Raw genomic sequence first — 11,682 nt, 5'->3', positions numbered from 1 at the left:
CCTCGCTATTGTTTCAAACTAACACCCCCTAAGATTATTTCTTGATAATTGGCTCCTGAAAATAAGGCAATTATTTTTTTTAAATCTAATTATTTGCTTTCCCCCCTCTACAACAAAGTTAATTCTTCACACTGCAATTACAGAGTAAATTCAATGCTGTGATGTAGAGATATATATATTTATTTATTTTTTGTCTGGGGTTTTCTCTCAGCACACGGGCTCCACGGCTTGAGGGAGGCCTCGCTTTGGCACGTAAGGCGTTGTCCTGGCAACCATCTTTATGCAGTCGATGATGGGGCAGACACTGAGGCAGAGAGTACAGCCGGTGCAGCTGTCCTGAATCGTGGGGAGATGAGTCTCAGGGTCAAACACAATGGCCTGCCAGACACAGAGATATTAGAATCATTATATCCTCACCAGAGGCGACAACCTGCTACGACTGGACGTCACACAATACAAACACAACAAAGACTGTGTGCTGTCCCTCCACCGGAGCACACAGATGTGTGAAACCTGTCAGGAACATGTCATGCGGCTCATATTTCACAAAATCAAAATATGACAAAAAGATATTACATTTGTTATTTGGGGTGTTATTAGGCCCAAATTCTCATTATCATAATGCAAAAAAAACTATGACATATTTAAATGGTATTTATATGTAATGGCAGTATTTTTAGTATCTGCCTTTCAATGCTTTAATTTTAATAATATAATTATATAATTTTATGGTATAATATAAAAATGACAAAACATAAACATTACAAAAATATAATAATATAATATACAAATTTCAAAGCTATTTATTTTATCGTATTTATACTTCATGATAACTTTTGTAGTATCTGCCTTTTATTTTAAGCTGGTTTAAAAAATATTATTAATAATTTACTAATATTAAAATCATTATTTTACTGTAATAAAGTACAAAATTACTCTACTAAAGTGATGAAATGTTAAGCAAATAATTTTTCACTTTAATAAAAAAAATTAAGCTGGTTTAGAAATAATAATGAACAACAACAACAATACATTTATTATTATTATTAATAAAGATTATTATTATGTAATAAAGTAAAAAAGATACTGTATTAAAGTGAAAATGTAAAGAAAATTATATTTAATTTTCATTTAAAAAACTAACATTTTAAGCTGGTTTATAAATAATGAAAAACAACAACAATAAATGTATTATTATTATCATTAAAATAATTATTTTTGTTGTAATAAAGTATAAGCTTATAAGTGATGAAAATGTAAATAATTAAAGCTTTAGAAATGATCATTAACAACAACAAAAATCTATAATAATAATGATCATTATATTTATTATTTGTATTAATTAATAATAATAATAATAATAATAATTATTATTATTATTATTGTTTTAATATAATTGTTATTTTACTGAAATATATACTGAATTACTGTAATGAAAATTTAAAACAAAATACCTCTTATTTTCATCAAACTCAAAGTTATTGCAACCAAGAATTCGAGAGGGAAAGTTGTGTAGTTGTCTTCAAAATGTCATAAAATGAAAAATCTTGGCTTCATTTCCTTTATGCAACATTTAACTTTTTATGTGAATACACTACAGAGAAGAGGAAGGAACGCCCATCAATCTAAACCTTATATTAGACTGTTAAAACAATCTGTACAATGCTGTGTTTGTACAACAGGAAGATTAGACATTATTTTGGCAGGTGGAATCGAGTACGGGCACCTTTTCAAACATAACCGGATTGCTGCTAGCGCGACAGAGTGCTGTTTTGTATTGCTTGATGGGCCACCTATTTGATCATGACACATTATGTTGATGAATGTGTCTCTATATTAGAAAGCATTAATAATGTGTAATTCCTCTTAGAGATCCACTCACAGACAATGAGCGTCACTGTGAACAATTACTGCTTTGATAAAACCAGCACTCTACTTCATCAATACCCTTATGATAAATTGCAAGGGACATTTATTTAACAGGAGAGGGTGAGATGAATACTTTAATAAAACTGTCAGAGCCATCCCACTTGCCGTTCTTCTGCAGGCTGAAGCACAAGGGGACATCGCAGTTTTCAGCGCTAATATTCATTACAGTCTCTAAAGGGAAAATCAGGTGAGCTAATGAGATGTCTTTAGCCTGCCAGTAAGAGGCGCCATAGCAGCACTCGTTTTTTATTTTAATTGGCCTTTTTGCCACTTTTTATGCATATGTATGTCGCATAAATATTGCTATATTGGTTTTAGTTTAGTATTTGGTATAGCAGTTTTAGTATCGACTTCAGCCTTACAGAATGCTAAGCATGTGTGCTAAACGCTAGGCTGCATTCTTCATTGTTTTTGTTAACGTAAGCCATATTCTGTGAGCTATAACTGAAAACCACTGGTTGAGAGCTGGAAATGGTTCTTTCTCAGTTTTTAAAGGACTAGCTGAAGTCTTTGAGCCCTGGAGAGGCCAGGAGCTGTAACTGAACAGCCAGAGGCTAGGAGCTATGGGTTTGTGTGGGAACAAACAGGCAGTGGGCGGACAGAGGAGCACCTGGTATCCAGCGTCGTTACAGGTCATGTAACACTTCCCGCAGTTAACGCACATCTCCGGATCGATCAGAGCTTGCACTTGCTCCTCAATGTTGAGCTCTTGATAGGCGCCGATGTGTTGCAGAGCTTTGGCTATCACATCCTGAGTGTAAAAACACAAACATATGGCAACTTCAGACCAAAGGTCAAAGGTCTTGAGGAGACAAATAGTTTCTGAGCTTTAACGATATGTAAGCAAGTGAATAATAAAAGTAAACCCACTTTAACTCTTGGCACAGGACCCTTGGGAGTATAAAATCTCGTTCCTTCTGTGGAAACAGTATCGTCACTGAAGTCTCTCAGTTTCTTTTTGTCGTTTGCAATCGCTTCCTTCTTTTCCTGCAGGTATGGGCCAAAACTGGGTAGACACTATTGGGGAACAAGAAACAAACTAATGAATTGCACACACTAACATTTTAGCCAGTGTTGTTATTGTTAACTAAAACTATTTTTTTTTTAAATAGTAATTTAAATAATGCTGCAATAAAATATTAAAATATTAAAAAAGTAAAATAATAAATATTATATGAAAAACATTAGATGAAAAAATAGAAATGTTCTACAGCAACTGAAATATAGCAATAAGTATAATATACTACTACTAATAATAAAATATTAATAAATACTATAATAGTACACGGTGTAAATAACAACAACAAGTGTTAAACCATTAAAAATGTTTGAAAGACAGCTGGTATAAAATAAAATATGAGTATGATGAAAAAGTAGATGAAAAACCTAATAAAACAAAAATAGAAATGTTTCCTTGGCATCTAACTAAAATTAAGTTATAGAATATTTTAAATCATAAATAATAAGTGTTAATAATTCAATAATAAATCATAATAAGTGTTAAACTGAAATTATATATATATATATATATATATATATATATATATATATATATATATATATATATATAATATTACATTATATTTGATGAAAAACTAAAAAACAAACCAAAAAACTAGAAAAATGTGTTGGCTTGGCATCTACCTTAAGCCTAATTGAATTAATTCAAAATATTCAAAATAAATAGAATAAGTATTACTATGAATTATAATAATATTAAATATAACTGTATAAATAAAATAATTATAATAATTTTAAAATAGTAATAAATACTATAATAGTATATAATATAAATAATAATAGTATATAAACTTCTATACAAATAATATTAAAGCAACACTGGTTGATGAAGGAATTATGTTAAAAATATTAAGAAACAAAAACAAATAGTGGCATTCTTTGTGGTCCACGTTCTTCTCTGGGCATTTGTTATACGATATGCTCTCCAAAAACAGATGCCTGATATCATTTGGTGATTTGGTTGCGTTTTCTTTGAGGTAATCAATTATATTTCCTGTCATACTCAATTACGTTGAATTGTGAAGCACGCTCTTCTTTTCACGCAGTGCCATGTGTTCTCCTTTAAGAGAAGTGAAGTGAAGTGAAGTGACATACGGCCAAGTATGGTGACCCATACTCGGAATTCGTGCTCTGCATTTAACCCATCCATCGTGCACACACACAGCAGTGAACACACACACACCGTGAACACACACCCGGAGCAGTGGGCAGCCATTTATGCTGCGGCGCCCGGGGAGCAGTTGGGGGTTCGGTGCCTTGCTCAAGGGCACCTCAGTCGTGGTATTGAAGGTGGAGAGAGCGCTGGACATTCACTCCCCCCACCTCCAATCCCTGCCAGCCCGAGACTCGAACCCGCAACTTTTGGATTACGAGTCCGACTCTCTAACCATTAGGCCACGACTTCCCCAGGTATTTAAGAGACAGGTATTTACGCTTACTAGTGATTACTGATTCACTGGACTTCAGATGCCATGTGTGCCAAAGCATGAGCGCCGCGTCCCTCATTATACCATCAGAGAAGTACACGCTCACATGAGAGCAAAACAAAGGCATTAAAGACACACGCTGCTCCCTTCTGAGGAGTGGCTACTCTTTTTCATCCTTGAAAATTAATGAGATCCCTTTTGTCAACATACAGCGATTTAGTGTCTAATCTGCTCCGGCCTTAACCGCTTTCATTCCACGCAGAGGTGAGACTTCTAGTTTGCGGCGTTTTGCACGAGGCATTGTTTTAATGTTAAAAGAAAGAAAACTTATTGGCAAGCACGCACGATCGATATTACATCCGCGGCCCCCGAAGCAACTGCGCACGTTGTCGAAATCACTTGTGCATAAAAAGTAAAATGAAAACTGATGTAGGTCACGCAGAATGATTTCTGAGAGATTATTGTCCTTGGTTTACCACTTTTGTATCTTTTGAAGGCCCTGTACTGTAAAATCATGCAATATATTTGCAAAAATATTCATTTGCCATTCAGGCTTAAGACATTACCGTGGGGACGAACAGGGATTGCCGGCTCGCTCGGAATTGTGGGTGGAAGATTCTACCGTTGATGGATTCAGCGGGAGTGTGTCGACAGAAAACAAGATCTCGGCCACTTCACACTCTCTCAGTGAGCGTCTTGAAGAGAACCGGGACGGCTTCACTTACTTGATTCTCTGAGCCAATTCTCACCGTGCTAGAAAAACCAGGTCTTGGCAGTTTTTTGGAATATGGTAGTTGATTTTTTTGCTGGTCTACAGTGGTCTGCCAGCTTTACCCATAGGATTTCTGCACATTTTAGTGGTTCTATGTCAGTAGATATTCAGGGCAAATCCAGCCTCAATGGATGAATATGGAGAAATCATTTGATTAAATACTGGAATATTAAATACTATTAATGCTGAAATTTTTACATCTGCCAGGTATCATTTTTATGAAGTAAATCTTTACATTTTACTGGAGATAAAACTACATTTTGAAAAAGTTGACAAACATCATAAAATAAAAATAAAATTTATACATTATTTTATTGTAATTTTTTATATATATCTAAATATATATATATATATATATATATATATATATATATATATATATATTTTTTTTTTATTTTTTTTTTTTTTTAATTAAAATAGTTTTTAAGAGATTACACTCACAAAAAAATATTTATAGCTGATTACATATTTTAAAACTGAATACTTATGATTTTCAATGAAACACTTTTTATTTAAAGTTTTTTTTTTTTTTTTTTTTTTAAGGACTGCAAATTACATATTTCCTGACATTTCCAGGTTTTCAAGGATTGTAGGAACCCTGTGATAATCTAGAAAATGATCTAACATATTTAAACCAAATCCATCATGGACTTTCCAAAAGACAGATAGCATATGAATGTGGAGCTACATAATCTACATATAATGGACAGACATCATTGCCCCCTAATCACCAGAGTTGAATATATCACAGTACATGTAAAATCATTTACATAAAAAAGAAAAAAGCCAAACTAATTAATCATGGTTTTGATATACAGTTATAGAAGAAAAATATAGATTTGCTCAGTCAAAAAGTGACATGGACATCTCGGGCCCCTCCTGAAATCCAATCCAGTGTAAAAGTTCAGAGATTTCACACAAATTATAAATGAACACTGTCAATGCCAGACAACGTACCCAGTTCTTTACATTTCCCACACTGCGAATGAACACAATCTCCCTGCATTACTGTCACATGCAGCTAGCACAGAATGAATGAGGAGGGCCGGTGGCCCTGTATGGTGCAGGGGGAAGGAGGACCACATCCCTGTTGCGTGCTTAAGTGGAGAAATACCTGTTTGCTGTGATTTCCCCAGATTATCGTATTCAAGGCAGTTTGGAATGAAAGGATTCTGCATGCTGCAGGAGAGGGATACTATGAGCAAGCTGGCAGGCAGTTTGTCTTCGGCCAGCTGGGGACGGGGTCGCTGCACAGCTTCACGCGGCTGTTTGTGATATCGGGTGAGCGGGATGAACAGATGTAACGATGGGACACGACTGTGTGAACACACACCAACCTGAGTACTCAACCTCATTTAACTTAACACTAACACACAGCAATACTAAAGAGAAAGACGGCGGGGAACGTACACTACCATTCAAACATTTGGTGTTGGTAAGATTTAGTCTTTTATGCTCACCAAGGCGCCATTTATTTGATCAAAAATACAGTAAAAAGATCTTTTTTTATATTTTAAGTTGAATTTTTAGCATGATCACATGATCTGATTTACTGTATAAGAATAATTTCTTATGAATTTTGAAAATGGTTGTGCTGCTTAATATTTTACATTACACATTTTACACTTTTTTTTTCAGGATTCATTGAGGAATGAAAAGTTCAAAAGAACATGATTTATTTGAAATCTAAAACTTTTGTAACACTATGAATGTATTTTTTTTCAGGGTAAAAATAGGTGATTTCCATTCAAGCAAAAGTAAATAATATATATATATATATATATATATATATATATATATATATATATATATTAAAATATTAATGAAAACATCTGTAGTCTGTATAAATGTTTTACAGAAAGTCATAAATATCCAGTTTAAACATATAATCAGCTATAAATTGTGCTTTGTGAGGATTTGTGAGGACATTTCAGAAATCCTAATTAAGTAACATTATAAATTTCTTTACTGTCAATTTTGACCAATTTATCTTGCTAATTTAGTATTTTTATAAATACAATTCTTACTGACTCCAAACTTTTGAATGGTAAAACAAACAAATTTATACCTGCTTCTATTTTAGAAAAATAAAAAATCCATATTAATTTATCCCTGCTCTAAATAGACCCTCAACAAGGAAAAGTTAACCCAAAAATAAAAAACAGTTTACTCATGTTTATGTCATTCCAAGCATATGTTGAAAAATGTCCCAGTATTTTCAGTATCTCTCCAATGCTGCTTTTGACTTTCATTGTTCAGACAAAAAGAGTTTGCAAACATTTTTCAAAGCATCCTTTTTTCTTTCCAAAGAATAAAGCAAATCATGTGACATGAGGGTGAATAACTGATGACAGAAAGTTCATTTTTACATGAACTCTCTCTGTAGCGCTTGATGCCAAACCTGGGAAACATGCATCACACAACGACGTTCAGATCTAAAGATACTCCACATTACAGTCATGGGAAGCCACCAGATGACATTTCTTGGCAAGTGAGTTAGACTGTGCATTTGAATATCGTTTTTCATAACATATACAAAATAAAACATTAATTTAGTGTCAGAGTGGATGTCAGCACGATAGCTGATCAAAAGATGTTAATCTTTCGCTCATCTGATTTCTGCAGACACAGAGAGAGCGTGTCAAGCAACAAGTCTGAAGGTGAAAAACTCAAAAGACAGGCAATGACAAGGCTACCTACATGAAAGAGCGACGCAGGTTCAAAGCAGAGGCGGTCGTTTCCAAGCCGAGCACTTCCTACGATCCAACTATTAAACCTTATTGCACTTTCAACTGCTCATTGCCATTAGGAAAATATATCACTCATGAGTAAAAAATAAAAGCCATAAAGAATGCTATAAACATCCCTGAAGCACAATAATCATGTGATTTATCCGCACTCAACCACTGCAGAAGGCTATAATTAAATATGAAAACCTAAATTTATCTCAAGAACGTACAACCCTCATTAATTTGAACCCAGGACAGCACAAAGTCTTTTACAACCACACTGTTTTTCCTTCATCTCGATGCTGTTTCTTCATGACACTGCGAGAGGCTTTCGGTTGAACCGGCGTAAACCGCAGACGGAGAGGGGATGCCCTGGGAGACAGAGAAAGTTAAGACCCCGGCCTCGGGTGCGACTCAAAGGGAGGAAGACATTCTCTTAAGCTCATTAAGGCAAAGCTTTCGACTCCAAACTCCCAGCATGCTGTGCATCATCCTCGCTTATTTGTTGTGTAATAATTTTGTGGCCTGCTATTGAAAAGTCATCGAGCTGTGTATGGTTTAATGAAAAGTAGCCTACCGGGTGACGTCTACCACCCTACATGCTAGTCCTGTGTCTTCAGCTATCAGAGACACTCTCCTAATTGGATGCATTGCTTTGTTTTGTTTTTTTCTTAATAGTACACACACATTTTCTCACTTGTACCATCCTCTTAAATTTGTAAACAACACATTGCACACATCAACTAAACAAAGATTAATTTAGCTGACAGACGGGCTGCTAGATTCAACTTATTGTTTACACAGAACACGAGAAAAGGAGACAATCATTACTGTAGACTGAAACAACTACTGTCATCTCTTACATTGTCATTGATAATAAATATTTTTAATATATATTTTTTTTGATGTTCAAATCATTGTGGATAATGCTAAATAAAATAAATAAATAAAAATTGATAAATAAATAGATAAATAAATAGGTGGTCATTGAAATAAAATCAAATATAAATATTACATGACAAACTTAACTAACACATGAAACTTAAAAAACAAATGAAAAATATGTTGCCTTGGCAACTAACTGAAATGAGTTGAAGTTGAATTACTAAAACTGAAATATATGAATAGTGCTAGTATTAATGGAATACATACTAATACACACACACAAACCTATTATGAATATAATTAATTTATACTATATATATATTTTTTTAGTGCTGATGGACCTATTCCAAGACATTTGGAACAGTGATACAAAGGTCTTATTGTTAAAGTCCCTAAGAAAGGCAACATTAAGAACGGCGACACCTGGCGTGGAATCACCCTTCTATCTATTCCAAGCAAGGTGTTTTGCAGAGTCCTTCTTAACCGGATGGAGACAGCCATTGACACCAGGATTAGACCGGAGCAAGCAGGCTTCAGGAAGGGAAGAGGATGTATGGACCAGATTTTTGCTCTGCATAACATCATGTTTGGAATGGAATACACCCCTTTACATCAGTTTCGTGGACTTCAGGAAGGCCTTCGACAGTGTTCACCGAAACACCCTCTGGAAGATACTGCACTCCTATGGAATACCATCAAAGATCATCTCAATCATAAAAACATTCTATGAACATTTTGAGTGTAGTGTCATCACGGGAAACGACCTCTCTGAGTGGTTTCCCGTACAGTCCGGAGTGAGACAGGGGTGCATTATCTCCCCTATCCTCTTCCTGGTCGCCATAGCCTTGATTACAACCAACACCACAGCAGACAGACCCAGAGGCATCCAGTGGACTCTGTTCTCCCAGCTGGAAGATCTTGACTTCGCTGACGATCTTGCTCTCCTATCAACCAACCAGTACGACATGCAGGTTAAGACTGATAGGCTGAACAACTTTGCTAGACAAGTTGGGCTCAGTGTCAATACTTCCAAAACACAAGTGATGTGTGTCAACTCCGTCCCCACAGCACCCATACTTGTTAATGATGAACCACTTGAGTTTGTGGAAGATTTCACCTATCTGGGCAGTCTTATCAGTAAGGACAGCGGGGCATCTAAAGATATTAAAGCAAGACTTGGAAAGGCTCAGGGTGCCTTCTCCCAATTCTGGCCTATCTGGAGATCAAAACAATACAGCCTTAAAACAAAGATGCTCCTATATAACAGCAATGTAAAATCCGTTCTGCTGTACGGTTCTGAGAGCTGGCGAGCTGTCAAAACAGACATGAAGAGAATGGAAGTGTTCCATAACGGATGCCTCAGACGAATATGCCAGATTTTTTGGCCTAATAAGATCTCCAACAATGAACAGTATGAGAAAACGGGAAGTTGGAGTATGATTAAGGAGATTACGCATAGACGTCTGAGATGGCTGGGACATGTGTTGAGAATGGAACAGGACCGCATCACAAAAATCGCCTTAAGATGGACACCACCTGGCAAAAAAAAAACCTGGGGGACCCAAAAGCACCTGGCATAACTCAGAGCAACTACTAAATACACTTAAAACTATGTACTATATCTGGATTTTATGCAGATATAAAATTGATGTATACATAATGGCCATACATTTATTCAATGGTAATTTAGCGTCAAACCCTTGCTTTTAGCCCATCACACTTTTGCGGCACTGAAACCTCCCTCGCTAGCAGTGTGTTATGCATTGTTATTGGCCAGCGTCTCGTGGGTCAGATATGAAAGAGGGCTAATGAAAGACCCCATTGAGCAGTCGGACAATCGCTTGGCAATAACAGTACATCTTCACTCTGGCCAGGCGAACAGCGGCCGGCTGAGTCCCTTCATATTTAATGTGCACTAAAGCAGTGCTCTAAACTGTTCTCCACTGGCCCGTTCACAGCTCTATGCACAAATGACCCCATATGTCACCTAAAATAAACATGATTCCAACCGAGCGGCTAGATTACAAGATGGGATGCTTTTGAGGAGGAAAGGCTTTTAAAGATAAAGTGTGTCATTTCTGTGCCTCTAACCAAACAGAACAGCCAAAATAATGAGCGTGGTCAAACAGGTTTCCAGAACACTTCATTTGTCATCAGTTAGGTCTAACAGATCTCGTCCTAAACTGCTTGAGCTAATGTTGCTGGTTTAAGATTGTTGGCATATTCAAACAAACAGAGTAATTTTTTTTGTCCTTGCATATTAAGCTGGAATACAAGGAAGTGAAATAAATAAATACATGTATACATAAAGTACAGACCTCACAAAGTGTTTCCTACGGTGACATATTTACTTTACATATTTAATTCACTGAAACAAGACATTATGGCACAGCATACTGAAGTGTAAATTTGATATAGAGAAAAATATATTGTGTGGCCACAATATATTAAAAGCCATGAATATATAAATATATATAATAAATATAATAAAAGACACCAATGTTAAAAATAGTTACATTTCTTTTTAATAATAATTTATTAATAATAAATTCTAAATAATAATTACAAAATTATAAAAAATTTAAATAGCTCTTCTCCAAGTAATATAGTTTATCTTATTTTAAATGTACAAACTTGTTGCATTAATATAGATTATGACTTTAAAGATGTTTCATCCAGTCTTTATAAAAAAAAAAAAAAAAAAAAAAAAAAAAAAAAAAAAGAGAAGCAAAAAGGAACTCAAGGCCAAACTTAAAATGAGTCTGTATCTTAAGTGGTTAGAAATGAAAAAGTGTGAGAATAATACTAAAAAAGTAGTACGAGGTATTTCAATACACTTGCCTTGCAAGCACTGTAATAAAAAAATCTTGAATGTCATTTGAAGTACCTCTATTGTATTTCAATTTATTTTGAATTAATT

General features: G+C 35.0%; 1 pseudogene across 1 annotated transcript in view; it reads right to left on the bottom strand.

The window, feature by feature from the left end:
* Positions 1-207: 207 nt before the first annotated feature.
* LOC306863142 (dihydropyrimidine dehydrogenase [NADP(+)]-like) overlaps positions 208-11,682 on the bottom strand; it is a 184,999-nt pseudogene continuing 173,524 nt past the window's right edge. Inside the window, exons 21-23 of the transcript in view lie at positions 2,800-2,946; positions 2,540-2,680; positions 208-378 (exon numbers count right to left, since the gene is read on the bottom strand). The product of the transcript in view is annotated as a dihydropyrimidine dehydrogenase [NADP(+)]-like (transcript). The remainder of the gene's footprint in view (positions 379-2,539; positions 2,681-2,799; positions 2,947-11,682) is intronic.

The sequence above is a fragment of the Barbus barbus genome (genome assembly GCF_936440315.1).
Source record: "Barbus barbus genome assembly, chromosome: 44".
Classification (NCBI taxonomy): Eukaryota; Metazoa; Chordata; class Actinopteri; order Cypriniformes; family Cyprinidae; genus Barbus; species Barbus barbus.
Note: the sequence above shows the minus strand (reverse complement) of the source record. Positions and strands in the feature narration are given on the sequence as shown.